This window comes from Drosophila mauritiana, chromosome X (assembly GCF_004382145.1).
Source record: "Drosophila mauritiana strain mau12 chromosome X, ASM438214v1, whole genome shotgun sequence".
Classification (NCBI taxonomy): domain Eukaryota; kingdom Metazoa; phylum Arthropoda; class Insecta; order Diptera; family Drosophilidae; genus Drosophila; species Drosophila mauritiana.
Window position 1 is genome coordinate 21,820,079 of NC_046672.1, and position 5,930 is coordinate 21,826,008.

The following is a 5,930-nucleotide window of genomic DNA, read 5'->3' on the forward strand; positions in this document are numbered from 1 at the left end:
AGTAGAATGCGTTGTTGTCGCAAGTCGTTAGTTTGGTAGAGTTCTACGATGTGATCCACTCTACTAATGAACGTATAAAGCGCTGAGGGATCTCCATTAAATGGGAAAATGTCTTTGAGTTGTCTTCTCGCTTCACTTAGGTTGTTCTCGTTTAGAGTTACGAGTTGTGGTGCGGCAATCTTAGGTTGTTTCATTTTGTATTTTCTATTAGTTTTTATTTAGATAGAGTTTATTATGTTTTTACGTTTTTATTATTTTGATTTTTGCTTATTGGTAGCTTAGTTAAACAATTTTTACTATTCTATAATTTTATTATTTGTAATGTTTCTTTCGCCTGCCGTTGGACTTATGGGATGAATTTTAACTGGGGATTTTCTTTGTTTTCTTCCACTTTATTAGGACAACCGAAATGGACTTATAATCCAAGTTGAAGTAACGAAAATCACAAGCGTAATTGTTTACGAGTACCGGATTATAAAAGTTAATTTATTTTCCACTCGCGGTTCTTTTTTTTGGATACTTTTTTAGTATCCTACCGACTGCGCCAGTAAAATAGTTTTTAATTTGAGTCGAATATATGATCCGTATTTGAACTAAGATCAACGCCGAAATAAATAAAAACTCCGAATGAATCCGCTTTGCGTTTTTATTGATTGAACATCAGCTTAAGACTGAAACAGTTGGTGTGAGAAAATCTTAGATGTACTGGGTTAGTGGGTTGTTTACTTGATCTGCGCGAGAGCGCTTCTTACTTATGCTTATGTGCATACATATGAAAAAGAATTCTTATGTGCTACGTGGCTATGTGCCTGCCTAGTGGCTGGGTTCTGATTTCGGCTTAATTGGATGCGCGGCTTAAGTGGGTGCGCAATATCGGGAAATATTTGTGTATTTAAAAGTGGATGCGCAATATCGGGAAATGTTTGTTTATTTAACAAGGCATCGATGCGGCGGACCACCGCGGTCGGTCATTTGTATAAGTGAATTATGAGGAAGGCATAATTACGTTACTATATATATATTTATATTTATTGTTATTTAGTTAATATTTTACTGCTGCTGATGTTCATCTCCTGGCGTCACCTGGGCGTCGCCGGGGGTGGCACGCTGATACTCCCTCGCTGCTGTCTATTTCTGGGCTGCTGCTGATGTTGATGGCTGCTCACAGGTCCCCAGGCAGTGAGGACTCCAGACTCCTTCACAGTCCGGGGGGCAGGTTTTTTTTTGGAACTTTATTAATTATTGTTATATTTTTAGTATTTTCTGAGTGAGTTTTCTCGAGTTGTTGGTTCTTCAATTCTTGCTGATATTGCAGCAAGTGGCATGTAGCTCTGCATGTAGCCTTAGAGCTTTCGACCAAACCGGTGGCGTTTGCTGACCGTATATTAGCCACCTTACGTGGGCTATACGTTTGTTCAGCTTGGTATTTAGACCGCCACGGTGTTTTCCCATAACTCAATACAACTCTACTCACTCAGATATTTCCTTAGTTTTGGCAATTGTAAGTTCCATGTAATGATTCCTCGGTCTTCTTCCTCAGCCTTCCAGTCCAGTTTTCCTCCAATATGTGTTTTTTATTTCGCTAATTTGTCCATCGTTGGACGACTGTCACGGTCGCCATGTAATGGGTCGTTCATTGATTTTTTTTTTTTTTTTTTTTTTTTTTAGCGTGCGTTTATTTATTTAAAATCTGTCCTAGTGGACAATAATTAAATGGTTTTGCGGGGGAACATTAGCTTAAGGGATACTATTGTACATGTATTTGTGGCGGGTTTTATATGAGTTGTCTATTGTTGTGGAAGATCGAGAGGGTGTCTCCTCATGAGACGTCTGCTTGTTTGGCTATTGTCTAATAGGTTGGTGGCGAGGTGGTTAGGGTGGTTTTCGAGCCTTTTCAGGTATCTCTCGCTGAGCCTGGAGATTTCATCAGCGACTTGTGGGATTCCAAGTTCCCTATGTATGGCGACATTCTCGTGGTAGGGATGCGCATTACAGGCAATTCTCAAGCACCTATTCTGGAACCGCTGTATACGCAGGCGATTCGTGTGGCTTGCCGTGCCCCATAGCTGTATCCCGTAGGTCCAGATGGGCTTGAGAATTGCCTTGTACACCAGGATTTTGTGGTTCTGCCTTAGCTTGGACCCTCTCCCAATAAGCCAATGCATCTGCCTCAGACGCGCATCGGCCTGTATGCGTTTGCTGACGATGTGGGGACGCCAAGTGAGCCTGCGGTCCAGGGTAAGTCCTAGGTACTTGGGTGCGGGTGCGTTGGGAATGATGACTCCGTTTAGCGTGACCGGTGGGCAGTCTCCTCTCCTTAGTGCAAATGTTGTTTGGGTAGATTTTTCCGCGTTCACTACGATGTTCCACCTGCTGAGCCAGGGATGTAGCGCGTCCATTTGCCTTTGGATTGTTTCGGAGGCTTCTCGTGGGTCGGATGAGGAGGCGAGGAAAGCCGTGTCATCTGCATAAGTCGCTATAGTTAGGTTCCTGGAGGGGATTATGGGAAGGTCTGCGGTGTAAAGGGTGTACAGTATTGGTCCGAGCACACTGCCTTGCGGAACTCCAGCTCTGATCAGTCTGGGTAGGCTTATTGCACTTCCGCATCTGACTTGGAATGCTCTTCCCTCAGTGTAGGATTTGAGGAGGGTAAAATGGGGGCTTGGGAGGTAGGATTTGAGTTTATGGAGGAGTCCAGGATGCCAAACTCTGTCGAATGCCTGCTTCACGTCGAGCATTACAGCGCAGCAGTATTTCTTTTGCTCGAATGCCTCGAGGATCCGTTCGACTAGCCGGTGGCATTGCTCTGGTGTTCCGTGGGAGCGCCTGAAGCCAAACTGGTGATCGGGGATCAAACCAGCCTCATCCAGTACTGGCAATACTCTGCGCAAAAATACTCTTTCGAGTATTTTGGAGAGGATTGCCAGCAAACTAATCGGACGATAGGAGGCGAGATTGGCTTCAGGCTTACCAGGCTTGAGGAGGACAATAACCTCTGCTCTTTTCCACTCTTCCGGGAAGTACCCTAGCCGGAAGCAGCTGTTGTAAATGCTGGCCAGCATTTGTGTGCAGCGGAATGGGAGCATTTTTAGGGCCGCCGCATCTATACGATCCAGGCCTGGAGATTTGTTGTTCTTCAGTAGAGCAATCTCCTGCGCAACTTCCTCAGGGTCGACTGGTTCCAACGGGGGACCGGGAGAGCTTGGGCTATTGAGAAACCGGGCTGTTTCAGCATGTTCTTCGGCAGTGCAGCAGTCGAACGGAGAGAAGGCGTTGTAAAGGTGTTCGGCGAAAGCTTCTGCTCTTTCAGCATCCGAACGGCACCAGGATCCATCTGCTTTGCGCACTGCGGAAACCTTTTTGGCTGGTCGTTTAATGTGGCGGGTGACGTTCCACAGATTGTGGTCTGGGTCCCCGGGAGAGAGTTCCTCGAGGAATCTGAGGAAGGAGTCCTGGCGTAGGCTGGAGATCTTGTCCTTCAACTCCTTTGTGGCGTGATTGAGCGCTGTTTTGTCTCTTGGATTGCGCGTCAAGAACCAAACTCTCCTGAGACGCCTCTTCTCAGTCACGAGTGCCGCAATTTCCGGGGACCAGAGGTGGAGGTCCCTGCTAGGTGTTCTCGCAGTCTTTGGTGGCGGTGGGCTTGCGAATTCCGCAGCGTTTTGCATCTGCCTGGTGAGATTCCCGATAGCTTCATCAATGTTCCTGGGTGTGTTGAGGATGGGGTTCGGATTGACGGTGGAGAGCATCCAGGACGCGAACTTGGCGGCGTCGGTATATTTTCCAGTGAGCCTTCTGAGCGGGGTTTTCCTGAGGACTGGCGTGTTGATTAGCACGTTTATTGCACAGTGGTCTGACAGGAGATCAGCATTTGTTGTGCAGCTGATCTTCGCATGCCCTATGCCTTTCGACACAGCAAAGTCCAGTAGGTCTGGAGTCTTGAGGGGATTCGTTGGCCAGTGAGTGGGCTCGCCAGTGGAGTGGCAGTCCAGTCGGTGGCGTTGCAGGTACCCAAACAGAGTTTTCCCTTTGGGGTTGTTGGCGCGCGATCCCCACCAAGAATGTTTGGCGTTATAATCTCCAGCTGCTATGAAGCGGGGCCCAAAATGCTCGAAGAACTCACTGAGGTGAGATGCTGTTATGCGGTATCTGGGGGGAAAGTAGACCGCTCCAATGTCTAAATCTCCTTGCGGGCTGACAATCCTGATGACAGGACATTGTGCCCAGTCTTGCTGAAACGCGGGCAGCTCTAGGTATTGAATACCGCTCCTGATGAGGATGGCTGCTCCACCGCGTGCTCTGCCAGAAGGATGGTCTGCATGGATGAGGTCATATCCGCTGATATTAAAGTGGGATCTGGGGGAGAAGTGGGTTTCGGCTACGAGTAGGATATCGATCTGGTGGGTCTTCAGATGGTGCTCGACTATGGCCTTGCTGTTCTGCAGGCCGTTCGCATTCCAGACGACTAGGTGGAGCTTTAGTTGCATGACTTGCTGTTGAGAATGGTGGCCACCAGCTGTGTCATCTGGGTGAACATGCGCTCCATCATCCTTTCCATCATTCCTTCCATGCGAGCGAACATCGCTTCTATCTGACCGGAGTGTGGGGTTTCTGTTTGGGTTTGGACTGGGGTTGTGGGATTCTGCGGTGCTGCGTGCACTCCGTTGAGGGCGTCTCGGTAGCTCCTGCCAGAGGTGACGTTTGGTGATGCCACGGGCGGCGCCTTGTTAGCATTAGCGACGGGCCTTGTTTTCGGAGCAGCGAGTGCTTTGGCCCTTTTGTATGCAGGGCATCCCTTGAAAGACGCAGGATGGTCCGCCTGGCAGTGGAAGCAGCACGCTTTGTCGTCCTCCCTCTTCTCACATGCCCTCGATTCGTGAGGGCCTCCACACTTTACACATCGGTATTCCAGGAAGCAGTAACGCTGTGTATGACCGAATCCTTGGCACCTGAAGCATTGAGGCACGTCGTTGAACTTCTGCGGCGGTTCAATGGTTACTACCGACCTGCAGATCCGCTTGACTTGGTAGACGTCTTTGTTGTTGCTGGAAGGCTCCAGGTTGGCGAAGAATATTCCCAGCGGTTCTTTAGTTCTTCTGCCAATGGGATTGTGCAGATCTCTAACAGCGTGCCCTTGTCTGCGAAGGTCTTCAATGATTTCCTCACGATCGGTGGAGTGGTGGAGTCCTTTGATGACAACCTTGTATGCACGTTCATCTTTCGGCTGGAAAGTCCGATGCCTCTTGTTTTGGGCCACAAGTTGGAGACGCAGAGCTGTATAGGACTCTTTGTCCGGCATCATGACACGTACGTTGTTGCCATTCACGGTCTTGTAGGTAAAATTGTTCTTCGGGCCTACAAGAGTCGTGATCATCTTGACGAGTGCCGAGATGTTGGTCACATCGGGGATAAAAATCGGAGGTGGCTTGATGGTCTTCGGGGTGGGCTTTGGTTTCTCGGGGGTCTTGGGCTTGGAATCGTCTTTAGGTCCGGGTTCGTCATCAGAGCTCTCTTGGTCGTACTCGTCTTCTTCGGTCGAGAGTAAAGCGAAGGCGTTGTTGGCGAGCTTCTTGCGCAGAGCTGCGCTAGTGCTTGGCTTATCTTCCAGCTCCTCTCCCTGTGCTTTCTTTGCCGGTTTTCGCTTTATCTCGCCCGGCTCTGTATGCGAGGTGCTTCCCTCGCTGCTGGAGCTGCTCTTGCGTGTTCTCAGAGCCTTTTTGCGTGGTGTTGTTCCAAGCTTGTGGGTGCGCGGGGGGGCCTGCCAGTCCATCTTCTCCAAAGTTGATAAGGAGTGAGGGGGGGGGGGGGGGGGGGGGAAGCTGGGCACCGTAAGCCGGTGAGCCAGGCAGCACGTGGCTGCTGCTTTGCAATTATACCGCTGCTTCGAGCACTGGGTTTTTTGCGCTGATAACACGCACACTCGGGTGTGC